This window comes from Pongo pygmaeus, chromosome 15, assembly GCF_028885625.2.
Source record: "Pongo pygmaeus isolate AG05252 chromosome 15, NHGRI_mPonPyg2-v2.0_pri, whole genome shotgun sequence".
NCBI lineage: Eukaryota > Metazoa > Chordata > Mammalia > Primates > Hominidae > Pongo > Pongo pygmaeus.
Window position 1 is genome coordinate 63,710,912 of NC_072388.2, and position 18,542 is coordinate 63,729,453.

Genomic DNA, 18,542 nt, shown 5'->3' on the forward strand with positions numbered 1-18,542 from the left:
CTAGCAGGCGTTCTGCTATAGGACACCTTCAGAACACTTGGAAGAAGTATTGATCAGAGCCAAAGGTGGTATCCCAACTCTCCTCTGGGCAAGCCGCTCAGGAGAACTTGATATGCCTGTGCTACAAGGCCCATCCTGGATGCCTGGGAGTCCTTGGGTGCTTACAATTCCATGAGTGGACTCTGAGTCTTCCCAGAACTCAAGATTAATAGGACTGGCTCATCCCCAATCATTGCCACTGGGGCACTGATAAAGCTAAGAGCAACAGCTAAGGGGTCTGAAAGCCACATTTTCATGAGCGTTTATGTCTTTCAATGGTGCTTTACTCTAGAGTTTTTGATAAAATTCTTTATAAATGACCCACCTCTGGAGTTGGTGGGTTTCAAGGCTGGTGGGCTCTTCTTCAACGTAAGTTTAACATTCCCTTTCCTGGCTAGCCTGCAAGCCTCCAGGCAAGCACAGGCCTAGCTGTGTCAGGTGCTGGACATTCAGCATACATTAACAATCATTTTGCACTTAGGAAAAAAAGGTGTTTTCAATTGCATTTTGGAACCTGAGACTCAGAGCAAAAGAATAAAAGTTGGATCCTGAAATAAGAAATGACCTGCCTTGGGTTATAGTGGGGGAAGGGGTGGGCAAAGAGGGAATTCTAGAATAAAATTCAGAGCCATCTGGGAAGCTAAGGATAGGACAGTGGACAGTTGAGCTGTGCCTAAAAATCTTTGATTCGCAGACTCCTCTCATTAGGGAACCGCCTGAATCTCTTTCCTTAGAAAGTAAAATACGGATCGTGACTACCTCCAGGCAGGGGTTTTGCATGACTGCCTCCTACCTGGAGGTGACAGCCTAGTCTCTCCCCACAGAAATTCTCAGTACAAAAAGACTGTCACTATATCCCCCCACCCCACCCCCCAATCTGATGCATCTAAAATTTAGAGGTACAAAAAACAGTGGCTTCTTTTCATTTTCCTTACTCCTGGCTGGCGCCTCTAATTGCTCACTGAAAACAGTGGTTTGGATATTAATAGGCTATAACTCAAGGCCCTACCTGAAGCTCGTTGTCAGGGAAACAGTACTCCAGCCCTGCAGCTGCTTCCCCAGCCTGGGAAGTACGGATGAGTTGGTGGGAGTTGGGGATTGTTTTACAGCTTCTGTTATTTCTCCCACTTTCTGCTATTTCTCAAGACCAAGTTAGAGGAAGAGGGGAAACTGGAGAGGAGGGTGAGGGTAGAGTAGCCTGGAGAAGCTTAGAGGAAGAGAGGAACTCTTTGGGAGAGGAAGACTAGGGGTCCTTGAAGTATGGCTTGGGGCACTAGGATCTTTCCTCCCTCGGTCTACACGGGGTCACTCTCTGGGTGGTTCCCAGCGCCCGGAGGCCCGGCCCCCTCTGCTGCCCTCACCTGTCCTTCCTGCCTGGGCGCTGGGTGGCCCGAGGAGAGCGCAGCCAAGTTCCCCAGAAGAGGGATATGAACGGCCACAAGGCTGAGAAGCCGGATAGAAAAAGGTAGAGAGAGCAGTGCGGCGGTCGGACGGGCTAGAGGCGCAATCCCCTTCGCTCCCAGGCCGGGGTCCTGGAGAAGGCGGACGAGAACACGCACCCCCGTCACCCTCTCCCTGCGCCCCGGGGTGACGGACTCTCCGGGATCCCGCTCTCCAAAGCTAGCACCAAGTGCCTCGGCCGCCCGCGCGCGTTCCCGCATCCCGGGATGATCTTTGCCGCAGCTGCCGGGCCTCCCGGGCCCCGCACCCCTCCCACCCCACGCCCGACAACCGGGGCTGGACTCCCACCCGGTCCTCTGGGCCCTGCGCGTCAGGCGCCCCCTGGGCCCAGCGCTCCTCTGAGCTGGCGCCGCGCGTCGCAGCCTTGCGCACCCGCACCCAGCTCCCTTGGCCGCCGGGCCCTCCTGTGACTCACCTGCCCTGGGACTGAAGCGCGGGCCACCCCGAGCCCGGGGGTGGCGGCGGCGGCGGCGCAGGGGGAGGAGGGCAGCGCGGGGCTCCTGGCACAGCGGCCGCCGGGCGCCTGGTGCTGCCGAGCCGCGGACCCGCCCAGAGATATAAATAACATTATCTGAGGAGGGACATTCCTGCCGGGGGACATCGCTGCTGCCGGGACCAGATAGTCCCGCGGCGGGGGCGGGGAGGCGGGGCCGCAGCCTCCCGCAGCGCCAGGCCCAGCCCCCGCCTTCCCCACCCACTCACGCACCTGCCAATCAGCCTCCGCGCCTGGGGGCACCTGCCGGGCCTCAGCCGGTCTCCTGGAACCCGCCTCTGCCTCCCCGCCCGCCGCTGAGCCTGGGGCGCCCCCATCGTCGTTCACTGCCCCTAACCCGGCGCCACCCCGAGCCCCCTGAGGCGGGAAGGGGGTTGGACTCTAGCTCGGGCCTAATTCGTGCGCCCGGAGAGGCAAGCCTGGTGGCGAAAATGAGCCCTCCAACCTTTCCCGCCCTGCATCCCCACTGCACACAGTTCGGTTTTTAAAATATATGAAAAGACATTTAGGCCATAGGGTGGGCGCGGCGGGTACCCGGGCGGTGAATCCCCGCCGTGGCGGGTTTGGGAGGGACAGATTGTTCCCGGGGGCTGGTGCATTAGAAAGCGCGCTCCCGGGCGGGCTTCTCTCGGCTGGCTGTGGGAGGGCAGGGGGCGGGCACTGGGCCCGAGGCCCCCACCCCCAGCCCGAGCTCAGTGTCGCTGTTTCTGCCCGAAAACCTAGTGTAATCAGGACGAACCAGGCAAAGCTGGCGGCGCGCAGCCTGCAGTCCCAAGGCGCTCGCACATTGTAGGGACTGTAATCAACAGGCAGGCTGCCACACCTGCCCACTGGCACCTCCTGGCCGGCCCGGGTCTCCGGGCGAGTGGGGGTGCCTCACTACAAGCCTGGATGAGGCGCGGCGCAGCAGGCCAGAGGAAATACTAGAACCGATGGTGCCAAAAAGGCATCTCCGAGTTGCCCCCGGAGAGAAACTCAACAGAACACCGGCAGCTTGCAAGGCAGTACATTTTCTTGACTTTCTAACGATACAAGGTCATTGTTCAGTAAGGTTTACGGGTACGCCTTGAGGTAGCTTTCATCTCTTTTTTTCCACCTGCGGTGCCTGGGATGATTTCTCACCAGCTATCAACGCAGGTAATCTCAGGTATTATGGAAATGGCCGTGGAGATTAAAAGCGCATAGATGCAGGAAGAAGTTTTAACTTTTACTGATGCTGCCTGGTGTTCTTAACAAGGGAACAGTCTTACTCCTGAGTTATTTGCTTGGGAGTATAATTGTGCTATTTTCCAGAATTCACCCAGGAAAGGGGTGTTTAATTGCCAGATGTTCGAGTTTAGTTTATATATTGAACATATGCAAAGATACTTCACTTCCTGCTGCAGTCCCACTTCTTGAGGGTGGGCATTTAGACACTGAGATGTGCTGAGTGGGACAAACGCCCCAGGTCTTACAAAGCCACAGAATTCTTCACTCCGCGCTCCTCTTGGCTGGACCCTTATTACAGCTCAATTTTCCAAGAGACACTAGTAATATGGGAAAGAGGTTACAAAAACATTCATGGTCATCGATAGATTAGCAGTGATCCCCTCCTCCCCTTTGCTGACAACATTTAAGAATGCATTTGTCTATTACTGAGTTAAAAAGAGAAAGTTCTGTTTTGTGGAAAAAAATGTTTAAAAGTCAAATTCTGGCAAGGAAAGCTCAAGAAAAACAGGCCAATTTCAAAAGATGAGACTATTATATATCTCAAGCAGAAATCCTTGATCTATTTTTGATAGAAAAAATGGAAGGAAATTATGTATTTATGGTTTTTTAAAATCTTGTATGAATAAACTTATTAGATAAATTCATGGTTCTCTAGAATGGTGGTTCTGCAGCTACGTAATTATATACTATGCAAGCCAGATAATTCCTTAGCTATAGGTCTGTGGCACTGAACTAAATAGTTGCCTACATATTTTTCTTTGTAGCCTTAAAACTTGTAATTTTCAACCATAAGAAAAAATTAATATGATAAAAGCTCCAGCAGACAGATTACCCCAACATTTTACAAACCAGCTCAGCTGCTTTAGTTATCTCCACTTTAGCTGAAAGCTAAATAATTCAATACAACCTCATTTGCTACAGAGCGTGTTATCCTGACAGCATCCCCAAATGCTTTACAGCTAATAGAGTTACAGTGAAATGATAAATCAGAACTGAGGGAGAGAGGAAATTTAGGCTTGCAGTGAGGAAAGGGCATTGTCAAATAATAGGGAAAGGGGAACAGATCTCTGTGGCCAGGAATGAGAAATTAGGAGAATAAAAGAAGGGAGAAAGTTTGGGCATGGTGGCTCACACCTGTAATCCCAGTACTTTGGGAGGCCAAGGCAGGTGGATCACTTGAGGTCAGGAGCTCAAGACCAGCCTGGTCAACATGGCAAAACTCTATCTCTACTAAAAACACAAAAATTAGCTGGATGTGGTGGTGCGCACCTGTAATCCCAGCTACTTGGGAAGCTGAGGCAGGAGAATCGCTTGAACCTGGGAGGCATAGCCTGCAGTGAGCCAAGATAACGCCACTGCACTCCCACCTGGGTGACAGAACAAGACTCTGTCTCAAAAAAAAAAAAAAAAATAAGGGAGAAGGAAACACATACATAGGTTCATTATCAAGGTCATCATTATGGGCAATAGGGTTCAAATCTGGAGGGACCTCCTCAGAAGAGTATAGAATACCTCTTGGAATTGTCTATGTGAAGGATTGGAGATTAACCCTCATCCTGGTTGGACAAGGGACTGCCCCCACTGGTCTCCCACCCATGTTGAAAACCTACACTTCCGAGCTACCCAGTAAGCTCCACACAGGCAGTGTGCAGATTTGGAAGAGTTCTGGGGCCAGAAGAGAAGGTGTGCATTTGAGAATAGATGTTGACAGCCAGAGGGTGGGGGGTAAGCCTTCACAGAACTGTCTACTCAGGTCTGGCTGAAACCAACAGGTGAGGCCAAGAAGATATAAGTTGAGACTTATGTTAGAGTCATCTAACATAAGAGGGAACTTTCACTTTCCATTTCTGTAGTCTTTGAGTTTTTCACAATAAGTTTGTATTGTTTGATAATAAGTAGAGATGATAAATAAAAAAGTAAAGGTTGGATGGAGATTGTGGATTGAATACATGCATTTAGCTTCTCTTCTACCCCAAATTTCATTAGAAGATATGTCTGAAACAGGCATCTAAAAGCGCAGGAAAATAAGGAAAAGGGGATCAGTGTTCCAACAATGTTCAAGAAATCCAGAGATACAGAAAAGACGCAAGATCTGATTCACAGAGCAACAAAATCAGAGGAAACCAAAACAGATTCAGGAGGAGCAATAGTTTAGGGAAGTTGCAAGCAAGAGTTAAAGGATACAAGAGGAGGAGGGGCCCTGAGACAGAATAATTCACTTAGGAGCCTCCTCTGTCCTGCTCACATTAAATATCAGGTGTTTGCCTGCGGGATTAAAAAAAAGTTAATGGGGATCCTGGAACCCAAGGGGCAGAGCTCAGGGATCTAGTGACCCCAAGAAATGACGGAAACCATTCACTCTCTTGGGATAGCATGTCCTGACCCTTCTTCACAGCCACTGAAGACAGGCTGTGATAAGCAGAAAGAGGAGACAAGCCCATTCCCACATTAAGGGGTGATGGGACACCCACCAAATATCTTATGGGGAAAGGGGAACCAATACCATGAAAGAGAAGCACCAAACCCAACTAATAGAAGGAAATAATATCAGAGGAAACTAAGTTAATAAAAGGAACAAGATAAATGTTAAATAATTTAATTTTAATCAGCAAGTCTTAAAAGGATATTGTATCCACAACAAATAATCAGTGAGAAACCTTAGAAATTTAAAAAGTCATTTCTGATATTGAAAATTCATTAGTTGAGAAGCAGAACAGACCTACTTGAAGGGCAAATTAGTGGAAACAGAAGCCAAAGAAATTTTCCCCAAACACTGGGCAAAAGACAAAGGAGATGGAAAGTATGTGAAAATGGTTGAAAGCCATGTAGGCAAAATCCCCCAAGGTCCAATATTTGCCTAATAGAAGTTACAAAAGGAAAGAAAAGAGAATACAAGAAGGTAATAATGGGAAAGTAGAATAGAAATTCTCAGAGTTGAAGAAAAGCATAAATTTTCAGATTATAAAAACCAACTGAGTTGCCAGCCAGATGATTTTTAAATATAGTTCACAGTTTTATGAACAGTTTTAAAGTTTATGATTTTATTTATAAAACCCAAGACATTGAATAAAAATAAGTCATAAACCAAAAACTATAATAAGCTACACCAACTTACTTGGCCTTGAATTAAATTGATCCTAAAAATATTTTGAGCTGGGTGCGATGGCTCATGCCTGTAATCCCAGCACTTTGGGAGGCTGAGGTGGGTGGATCACCTGAGCCTAGGAGTTCAAAGCTGCAGTGAGCTATGATCAAGCCACTGTACTCCAGCTTGGGTGACAGAGCAAGACCCTATCTAAAACAAAAATAAAAACAAAAACAAAAAACTGAATCACATAACCAAAGTTATTTGTGTGAAATAAATGAACCACTTGAATTCAGAAATGAATATATATGTAGGAAAGCTACTGAAAAATGTAAATACCAAACCAAACAAACCTGAAGTTCCACTCAACTCAAACTCAAATCCCCACCAACAACAATGGAGGTATCAAGAACTCATGATAGTGTTCAGAAATCATCAGAATAGTGCCCATAGCTCAAAAATCATTACTTCCCTTCTTCTTTACCCTTTTGCAAAGAGATGCATTTCATAAAATTAAGGTGAAATTTCCATTTCATTGTTGGAAACATCTAGAGGCATCACATTCTCCACAACTTTCAAAGACGAAGCAGCAGGACCAATTGGAAAAGCCTGCCATTTACAATATGGAAGATTCAAGGATTAGGGACCAAACTTGCCCTTCAGGTGCCTCAAACAGAATGGTTACGGAAGGAACCTGAAAGCCTGCAGCAAGTTTGCAAATACCAGATGAACCATCCTCTGAAGGAGCAGATGACACCAATTTCAAATTTCCCTCCACCAATAACAGGAAAAAGCAAAACAAGATTTGCATCCTGTCATCTGCTAGTCCACGGAAGCATTAACCAGGCTTGGAAATTAGTGAGCATCTTTTCTTTTTTTTTTTTTTCGAGATGGAGTTGCGCTCTGTTGCCCAGGCTGGAATGCAGTGGCTCACTGCAACCTCCACCTCCTGAGTTCAAGTGATTCTCCCACCTCGGCCTCCTGAGTAGCTGGGATTACAGGCATGCGCCACCATGCCCAGCTAATGTTTGCATTTTTAGTAGAGATGGGGTTTCACCATGTTGGTCAGGCTAGTCTCGAACTCCTGACCTCGTGATCCACCTGCCTTGGCCTCTCAAAGTGCTGGGATTACAGGTGTGAGCCACCATGCCTGGCTGCATCTTTTCTTATATTGCAGTTCCTGATCTTTCCTTGCCACACAGGATTAGGTTTTTTGTCACCTCACATGAGCTTGAGTAGACGTAATGGCAGACTTACACTGGGGTATCTGATGAACTGGGGTCTGTAGGTGCTAATTCACCTTGTTCCAAAGGCTGTATTGATTTGCTAGGGCTCCCATGACAACGTACCATATGCTGGGTGGCTCAAACACAAAAATTAATTTTCTTACAGTACTAGGGTCTAGAAGTCCAAGATCAAGGTTTCGGCAGGGTTGATTTCTTCTGAAGCCTCTCTCCTTGGCTTGTAAAGGGCTGTCTTTTCCCTCTGTCTTCACATAGTCTCCACTCTATGTGCACCTATGTCCTAATCTCTTTTTTTTTTAATACGGACATGAGTTATATTTGGTTAGGGCCCATCCATATGACCTCAGTTTTACTTTCACTACCTCTGTAAAGCCTTATCTCCAAATACAGTCACTTTCTGAGGCATTGAGATCTAAGACTTCAACATGTGAATTTAGGGGGATAAAATTTAGTCCATCACACCGCCTAATCTTTTCTCACAATGAATTGCTTCTGGAGCCTCTTACCTGTTCATCCGTTCTCCAGTTTCCCTCTCCTTCAATTCTGCTTCCACATAGTAGCCAAAGTACACTTTCTAAAAAGGAAGGTTAGTCCTGTCACTCTGCTTCTTTAAATCAGCCAGTGGCTTCCCATTGCTTTCAGGATATAGTTTTAAGATTCCCGGCACTTAGCATAGTATCTGACACAAAAGATATACTCAATAAAGGCCTAATGAGCAAATGAGTAAATAAATGAATGAACGCATTACGGAAATTAAAGGAGGTTGCAATCTTGGAGATCAACCGAAGAAGTAGGTAATTCAAAAAGTCATTTCTATTTGGCTTAAAAATGCATATTTGTGATTTTTTTCAGGAGATTAACTTTCCTATCTATGTTCTAATAAGGTTATTTAAATAAATTCACATTACCTGAAACATAGCTGGCAATATTCGTGCCTGAATTTCACCAGGTCCTCAGCTACCCTGATGTATCCATACCTAACTTATTGTCTATGGGTGAGAAATGGAGTCAATTGAGTAGGTTTTATGCTCACAGCTACCACTGAGCTCATCTATGGAGGCAGGGGTCTGCCATCTTCCAACGTCTTTATAACAAGGGATAGCAAACACAATAATGATGATTCAGTTAGCTTTTGTCTCTGTCCGCTCCACCCTCTCAGTGTCATTTTCAGTCCTCATCCTTGGGCAATGGCCCTGCTCCAACTCCCATACTCCAATATGCCAAAGCCTTGAGTACACGGGATTAAGAACATAGGAAGATGAATCCAAACGCATTATAAGGAGTGAGTTAATGTTGTTTTGATATTAACACTCTACCTTGAGTACTCCAGAGAGTGGGTAGTCTGCAAGTAGACAACTGAGAGTAACTAACCCTGAAAACTTTGTTCTCTTCCTTTACTAATATTTATCAAGCCAGGAACTCAAATCAAGGGTAGAAAATATAATTTTAAAAAATCAAATTTGTTAATATGGAATGACAGCTGGAATTCTAACAGTTTAACCAATAAAACAATTTTGTGTTTATATGATAATTACTGCCAGCATAAATGGTCTTGTTAATTGCTTTTATTTGTTAGTGAGCAGTTTCCAAATTCACAAATATTTGTTCTTAATATTAACCAAGACCTTTGGGAAATTTTCAATAAAGTTTGGAAAGATATTGCAATAAAAGACTCCATTACTTCTGCAAATTCATCTCATTTTCTTTTCTGTTGGATATTTCTACAGCAGCTCAATTTCTGTTTGGATATTTCTTCAATGCTTTAAGGTCTGGTCTACAAGAAACTATGATTCAATTCAAACATGATATGTTTTATAGAATTCATACAGAATATAACTGGGTCTTCTCAGAAATATCATTTTCCTCATTTTTTTGGTATGAAAAATTCTATTTTTAAAAGTGTATTTATCATTTTCTCTCTTCCAAATGCCTTATATCATTTTTATTCAGTTTCTTGAAGTAAATTGCTATCATTATCCTTACTGCTATATTAAGAAATTAAGAAAGAGTTTAAGTAGTTTTACAAAGATCACATAGAAATCCAAATCTCTGCTTATTAAACCATCATTTATTCAAGGAGCAGTATCTCATGATTTTTAAATTAACAAATCCCATGATATGTAATGTAGACGATTCATACTATAACCTAATATTTTAAGTCATTAATTAAGTCAAGAATTTAGCCCCACATTATGCTAAGCATGTACAGAGTAACAACTCTGTGCTGCTTGTTCTATTCCATCTCCATCTTAGTAATCAAAATGCACTTATGCACCCAGCTCTTGACCTTCCATAGCAGAAACTGAACCAAAGGAAAGCTGTAGACCCTTCTTTTGGGAGGAGTTTGTTTTCCATCACTGACCCCAACTGCTGCCTAACTCTATTTCTCCACCCTCACCCTTCTCCTCAAATAAATACTGCCAGGCATAAACAGGTAGGCACCAGCCCCATATATTTCAAATACTCAGCATATCCCTATCCTGCCTTCATTCCAGAGACTGTACAGGAATTTGCTAACTTATTTCATAACTAAAAACAAACCTTTTGTTTGTTTGTTTTTGAGACAGAGTTTTGCTCTTGTCACCCAGGCTGGAGTGCAATGGTGAGATCTTGGCTCACTGCAACCTCCGCCTCCCAGATTCAAGTAATTCTCCTGCTTCAGCCTCCCAAGTAGCTGGGATTACAGGTGCCCGCCACCACGCCCAGCTAATTTTGTTGTATTTTTAGTAGAGACGGGTTTCACCATGTTGGCCAGGCTGGTCTCGAACTCCTGACCTCAGGTAATCCACCTGCCTAGGCCTCCCAAAGTGCTGGGATTACAGGTGTGAGCCACCACGCCCAGCCTTAAAAACAAATCTTAGGCCGGGCGTGGTGGCTCACGCCTGTAATCCCAGCACTTTGGGAGGCCAAGGCAGGCAAATCATGAGGTCAGGAGATCAAGACCATCCTGGCTAACAAGGTGAAACCCTGTCTCTACTAAAAAATACAAAAAAAAATTAGCCGGGCGTGGTGGCGGGTGCCTGTAGTCCCAGCTACTTGGGAGGCTGAGGCAGGAGAATGGCATGAACCCGGGAGGCGGAGCTTGCAGTGAGCCATGATCATGCCACTGCACTCCAGCCTGGGCGACAGAGCAAGACTCCGTCTCAAAAAAAAAAAAAAAAAAAAAAAAAACACAAATCTTAAAATGCAATGAACCCGGGAGAAGTTAGCTTTTAAGGTAGGATCGTAGGATCTTTTGGCTATTGGCATAAGAAAAAAAAAGCCAGTTCCACTTAGTGACATTTTAAGAGCCAAGTAATTTTTTTTTTTAAGATAGTAGCAGGGTAAACCAGGAAGATCAGTAGATGTAAAGGCAAAATACCTGGATTCTACTTCCTCTTAACCTCTGTATACCTCAGCTTCTCTTCTGCGAAATGATGGCATTGAACTAGCTAGTCTCTAAGGATTCTTTTAGCTTTAGCTTTCTATATTTTACACTTATGCTAAGAACATAGTAGATGTTCATTATAATAATGAAAAATTGGAAATCACTTCAATGTGCATCAAAATGGGATTGGTTAAACCAATTATGGTGTGAACGCATGCACACACACACACACATATAAATTCTATGTAGTCATTTAAGTGATGTGGTTTTATATTTACTGATAGGGAAAGATGTCATGACATACTGTTGATTTTTTTTAAGTAGGCTCTAAATAATTTCTATTTGATTAAGAAATAAGACATTTCATATCAGGAAAGATACTCCAAAAAGATCTAAGTGATTTCTAGATGGTGAGATTTAGAGTAATTCTTACTTCCTTCTCTATTTTTCTATGAGGTTTGGGTCTTTCATAAGCATAGAATATTTTATAATAAATAATAAAGTTGTTTTCAATGTGGGGGAAAATATAGTAAAATATAAATAGTAGGTATGAGATCCTTACCTGCGAACAAGCTTTGATAGAGAGTATGGTGAGAACAAGAACAAAACAGCAGTGAACTAAAGGAAAAAAGGTCTGAATATTCTCATCAATAACTCAGATAATGAAATAACTGTGCCTCAAAGGTTAAAAAAAAAAAAACTATTCTTTTTATACAAAACCGGCACAGCTGATCTGTTTTGCTCATTCAGGGATCACATCAAAACCGGCACAGCTGATCTGTTTTGCTCATTCAGGGATCGCATCAAAACCGGCACAGCTGATCTGTTTTGCTCATTCAGGGATCCCATCGCCAGTGTGGAAGAAGGAGTTGCCTGACTCATGCTCAGCCCCTTACCAGTCCATCCCATGAGCAATGGGAAGACCTGCCAAGCCATCACACTGGCCATTAGACACAACCCGAGGCTATGGAAAGAAACAATCCTTATTTCGTTTTGTGCTGCTATAACAGAATACTATGGATTGGGTAATTTATAATAAACAAAATTTATTTGGCTCATGGTTCTGGAGGCTGGAAAGTCCAAGATTACGGCACCAACATGTGGTGAAGGCCTTCCTGCTGCATCATCTCATGGTGGAAAGGTGGAAGGGCAAGAGAGTGAACAAGCGTGAGGGCAAAAGGGGCTGTTCTTATCAAACCCACTCTCCTGATACTGAATGCCCTCCTAAGATAATTCCTAAAATAATGAATGCATTTATGGGGGCAGAGCCCTCATGACCTAATAACTCCCTCAAGATCCCATTTGTCTGGACGGATCGTTTGAGCTCGGGAATTCAAAACCAGCCTTGGGAACATGGCAAAACCCAGTCTCTACAAAAAAAAATTAAAAATTAGCTGGGCATGGTGGTACATGCCTGTAGTCCCAGCTACTCAGGAGGCTGGGGTGGGAGGATCACCTGAGCCTGGGAGGCCGAGGCTGCAGCAAGCCAAGATCACACCACTGCACTCCCACCTGGGCAACAGAGTAAAACTGTCTCGAAAAAAAAAAAAAAATCCCACCTGTCAACACTGTTGCACTGGGGATTAAGTCTCCAACACACAAACTTTGGGGAACACATTCAAACCATAGCAAACCCTAACCATTTTATGACAGGATTGATCTTATAACTTTGTTTTCTTTACTACTGTGCTTTAATTATTTGAGTTTCCTAAGGTTGCCTAATTAACCTTGATAACTATATTAATTACTCAAATAAACATGAAAAAATGCAGAACAAATTATAAGATAGGTTAAATATCAAGTAGGAATTCATACAAGATAAGTCAGCAAAAGAAGAAGAATAAGCTTTTTTTTTTCTTTTCTTTTCTTGAGAGACAGAGTCTTGTTATGTTACCTAGGCTGGTTTCAAACTCTTGAGCTCAAGGAATCCTGCCATCTCAACCTCCCAAGCAGCTAGGACTACAGGTGTGAGGTACTGCACACAGCTGAGAATAAGCTTCTTACATGCAAAATGGTGGCTCAGGTGCAGTGGCTCACACCTGTAATCCCAGCACTTCGGGAAGCCAAGGCAGTGGATCACTTGAGGTCAGGAGTTCAAGACCAGCCTGGCCAACATGGCGAAACCCCGTCTCTACATCTCTACTAAAAATACAAAATAAAATACATGGTGGTGTGTGCCTATAATCCTGGCTGAGGTGGGAGAATCACTTGAACCCAGGATGCAGAGGTTGCAGTAAGCCAAGATCGTGCCACTGCACTCCAGCCTGGGCGAAGGAGTGAGACTCTATCTCAAAAAAAAAAAAAAAGCAAAATAGTGAATAACAGTTTTTGAAGTTGAAAATTGGTAGAAAAAAAAAATCTTGTGAGAGATCATAAAGACAGGTCACCACTGTGGTTGTTATCAGTCAAAAAGTGTGTGGTTGCAACACCCAATAGGGGGATCTGGATCTCCATGTGTGATGGGCGATCTGAGTGTCCAAACGGGGTCTAAACTTCTCTACTTGAGGAATCTTTCTGTTGCTGACTTAAATGATTGTTAATAGTATATTATTTGCTTTTTGCCATTTGTATCATACCTTTCATACTCAAATTCCTTGACTCAATTTGGGGATCAATGGCTATAGAGGTTAACTAAGGAGTTAGCGAGGGCATAGAGAAGCTATGAAAATAGAGAATAGAGAAGCTATGAGGATAGAGAAGCTATGCTCACAAGGAAGAGAATTTCTAAGATTTAGACCCAGAGCAGCTCAGGAAATCAACTGGTCTCTGCCTACTGGAAGAGCTGGAGGCATGCAAGGACCATGACCAGAAACTCTAAGTGGAGCCACAACAAGTCAAGAACAGCATGCAAATAATTTACAGTTTATCTCTCACTAACTCATTATTTATTTTACTTGTTATATTCTGCTTACTGAAAGGATTTTTGAAGGGGTTCTTGTGATTTATTTACCAGAACAAAGTTCTGTATCAGTCTTCTCTTCCCAACTAAATTATATAATGCTTGATACTTTAAAAAGTTTCTCTTCTATTGCCCAAGATCCCTAGTATGAAACTAAACAATGATAGATAGATAGGGCATATGCAAAAATAATGCTAAAGATTTTAATAAGCATAAGTACACAGCATAAGTACATAGTTTCTACTAGTTGCTTTAATGAATAAAGCTATGTTACAGATTCTAGCTCATCTCCTGGATCCCACATAAGACATGGTGACCATATGTTCCAGTTTGCCCAAAACAGGTTTGCACCTGTTGTCCTGGCATAATCATTAATAGTGCTCCCTTGGCACTTTCAGAAATGTACTGGTTTGGACAATAAATTATACAATGACCTTATTGATCAGCTGCCCCCCAGGGGCTTCCCAGTAAATTCCAATGTACAAAAAGTAATTTTGCTTTAACAGTGAAGGAAAGCTTTATGGCAAAAGACAACCACAAAGTACAAAGTTAAAATTACATTATTAACTACTTACTATTTCCTATGTAAGATGGTTTATCTCTATGTAAATGTGAGCCAACTCTGCCCTCTGCTGTCTTATGACAGTATTATGACACTGTTTCAGCTTCACTGATTGAAGCTGATTGTGTTAGTCATGCTGACTACGTTAGAGTGTGGATTCTCATCTTTGCCTACTGCTATATTAGCTTTTAAAAATCCCCACTGTCTATGCTGCATCCTACACTAGTAAATCAGAATCTCTCGGGATGAGACCCAATCATGAATGTTTTTAAGCTCCCCAGTTGATTTCAATGTGCAACTAAGGTTAAGAACGGTTGCTTAGAACATCAGATTGAATAGTCTGTTGTGGTTCACTTAGCTATTTGATTTCACAGTCCAGATTAGACTATACTCCTAATTATGTCTGGGAATCCTTGGAGACTGGAAGAAAAAGATGAGTATATCAGAACAAATCTCAGCCAGGCATGTTGGCTCGCCCCTGTAATCCCAGCACTTTGGGAGGTCAAGGCGGGCAGATCACCTAAGGTCAGGAGTTTGAGACCAGCCTAGCCAACATGGTGAAACCCCATCTCTACTAAAACTACAAAAATTAGCTGGGCGTGGTGGTGCATGTCTGTCATCCCAGCTACTCAGGAGGCTGAGGCAGGAGAATCGCTTGAACCCAGGAGGTGGAGGTTGCAGTGAGCTGACATTGCACCACTGCGCTCCAGCCTGGGCGACAGAGCGAGACTCCATCTCAAAACAAAACAAAACAAAACAGCATTTTAAAAAGCCATTCTAGCTGGGCGCAGTGGCTCACATCTGTAATCCCAGCACTTTGGGAGGCCAAGGCAGGTGGATCATCTCAGGTCAGGAGTTCGAGACCAGCCTGGCCAACATGGTGAAACTCTGTCTCTACTAAAAGTACAAAAAAAATCAGCCAGGTGTGGTGGTGCGTGCCTGTGGTCCCAGCTACTTGGGATGCTGAGACAGGAGAATCACTTGAACCTGGGAAGTGGAGGTTACAATGAGCCAAGATCGAAAGCCACTGCACTGCAGCCTGGGCGAGAGAGCTACACTCTGTCTCAGAAAAAAAAAAAAAAAAAAAAAAAAAAAAAAGCCATTCTAAGGGATGGTGTTTTCCTTGTGTATAAAAATATGTTTTTACTTACAGTGATGATAGGGACCGTACGTACTGAAAAAGCTCAGCCCTATTTCTCTGTTGATGGAATTATCTGCTGATGAAGCTCCAGAATAGCCGAGAAAGTTGGACGAGAAGACAGGGGCAAATGAGGTAGAGACTATTGCATTAAACAACTGCTTCCTTTTTCTTGAATGTTCAGAGACTTGTTAATGGAGTTTATCATGTGGAAAAGCACTGATGTGAAAGGTCAGGGAATCTCCTGGAGTGGAAGTTGCACTAATTAGAACATTAACTAAATTAAATCACTGGGGAAGAGTGAATCCCGAAAGGAGTAAGATAGAAAGGAGAAAGATACAGAAAAATCATTAATAATCCACCAGAGAGAGGAAGAAAGAGAGACAGCTTTTGCAGAATACTGACCAAGAAGCAGGTTTTTAACAGTAAGCCAGAAGTTTACTTCCCATCCCCTTTTTCTAAAGTTTATCAGGAAAAGCTAATGGATCTAGCACCTCAAATTGGTGCTAAGAGATTTTATTCGTCTTAAAACAAACTCTTATCTAAAACTGTAGGATTGGACAGAAGTGTTGGCATGAGAAAGAAGGGTTCATTTAAGAATTTTGATAGTGGGAATCTGGATAAAAATCTCCTGTAAAAATAGCAGAGGCCTCCAAAAGAAGGCATGAAGAGGAAGATGTATGTGGCAGATGGTGAGGTCTTTGTACATCATGTGTGTGATGTCATTATTTTGTTCTTCAGTTAAGCTGAAGGCAAGACTGGTAGCGAAGTGGGGACAAGGTAGAGGTTTGGAAGTAGTGTCAGGAACTATCCTAAATGATTCTTTGACTGGTTCTGTTGTCTATGAAAAAACTACTGATACTTTAAAAAATTCCTTTGCAAGTAATGAGTTGGGACAAAGTAAAAACATTGCTGTAGATGTAGTGATTCATAAGAATGGTTCTTACTCTTTCTGGGTAACAAACTCCTGTATGTAATGAAAGCTATGCACCCTCTCTACAGAGAAAAATATACATTTATACATAAATACTTAATTTTATATATAGTTCCATCCTGGTTTAAGAATGCTTGATTTATAAAATAATCTTCTGTAAGTAGATTTATGATTAAAATTATTATTATAAAAGATTTAGTCAGAGTTTATATTTGCAAATCTTTCAATTGAGCGTTCCATAAACTAGATTAAACAGTAAAAACTGCCTGTCTTCTAGCTACCTAAAATGCAACAAATAATGTTTGTATAGCCATATAAGGACATACATGTGTTACATCAAAGGAAAAAAAAAGCATGCGTCTCGATAGGAAAGGTTAAGAACATCTTGAGAAATGGTAAGCAATGGCAGAGTTATTTAAGGGCAACATACAACCTCTTTTCAATATAGTCAGGAAATTTTAGAAAAATTATTGAATGCCCCATGTGCAAGGTCTTTCACATTGTCCATATGGTCTTTGTCCTCAGGCTGCATTCACTGTAGTGGGGTGGAGATAGGAGAAGGAAACAAATGATTCTAATATAAGGCAGCATTTGGTAAATGCCATATAAAAATTACAAAGAAAATTCTGGGGAGAGGGTTCAGACAGCAAGATCACATTTAACAGGAAATGAAAAATGAAGGCCAGGCATGGTGGCTCATGCTTGTAATCCCAGCACTTTGGGAGGTCGAGGCAGAAGGATCGCTTGAGTCCAGACTCAAAGATTGCTTGAGGCAACATATTGAAAGCCTGTCTCTAACAACAACAACAAAAAAATTAGCCAGGCATGGTGGTGCATGCCTGCAGTCCCAGCTACTCAGGGGGCTGAGGTGGGAGGATCACTTAAGCCTGGAAGGTTGAGGCTGCAGTGAGCCATGCTCATGCTGCTGCATTGCAGCCTGAGTGACTGTCTCAAAAAAAAGAGACCCTGTCTCAAAAAACAAGCAAAAATGACCCTCACACCTTCTTTTTCCCTCTTTTGTGTGTAAATTACTTGTTTTTTAATAGGAAAATGTCATATGGCCACTCTGAATAGAAGGACCAGGTGATCCATTATTTTTTATGCTTGTAGATCAGTTTATATATATGGAAAGTAGAGAAATTAAGACGGAAGAGGTGAACCACAGCCATATTGTGGCTGGCTTTAACAGTCAGGTAGAGGAACCTGTGCCTAATTCAGTTGACAATGGTAATTTGTTGAAGGCTTTTATCAAGGCACAGATAGGATCAGAACTGTGCTTTAGGAAAATTAAGCTAGCAGCAGTATGTAGGATGGCTGGAGTGAAGAGAGATAGGAGACAGGCTATTATAGTCGTCAAGGGGAGAGGTAATCCGGGCCTGAACGATGGTGGCTGGGAAAGCGGAAAGCATGAGGATGTCAGGCTGGGGAATCTGTAGGCCACTGAAGGTTTTTAAACTGGGGAGTGCACTGGGGGCTTTAGAAAACTCTCAAAAAAAAAAAAACAAACAAACAGGCCGAGCACAGTGGCTTATCATGTCTGTAATCCCAGCACTTTGGGAGGCTAAGCCAGGAGGATTGTTTAAGCCCAGGAGTTTGAGGCTGCAGTGAGCTAAGATGACACCACTGTACTCCAGCCTGGGTGATAGAGCAAGATCCTGTCTCTAAAAACAAACAAACAAAAAACAAGCAAGCAAAAAATCTTCAGTATTTTAGAGATATCCTCTTCTAACCTAAATTTCTGCCTGAATAGAAAAGGGCCCCAGCTACATGAAAGAGATTAAGTCCATTTTAATCTTTTGATAAGTAGCTATTTAATCTTTTATCAGATCTTGTTCTATCTGTATTTTCTTCCTCCCTTGCTGTAGTAAACTTCTCGCATAGAATTCAGAGGGAAAAGGTACTGTGAGCAATTTGAAAAATCAGAATTTATTCTAAGCAAACAAAGGGCTATCTATAGTCCAACACATAACATAAATTCCTTATCATATGTATTTTTAAAAATCCTTCCTTGGCCAAGAGTAGTGGCTCACACTTGTAATCCCAGCACTTTGGAAGGCTGAGGCAGGAGGATCACTTGAACCCAGGAGTTTAAGACCAGCCTGAGAAACATG

General features: G+C 43.1%; 1 protein-coding gene across 1 annotated transcript in view; it reads right to left on the bottom strand.

Annotated features, from left to right (window-relative positions):
• Window positions 1-2,120, bottom strand: part of SPTB (spectrin beta, erythrocytic) — a 134,010-nt gene extending 131,890 nt beyond the window's left edge. The window contains exon 1 of the mRNA XM_054449862.2: window positions 1,916-2,120. The gene's annotated coding sequence lies outside the window, so the exon portion shown is untranslated. The remainder of the gene's footprint in view (window positions 1-1,915) is intronic.
• Window positions 2,121-18,542: the final 16,422 nt, after the last annotated feature.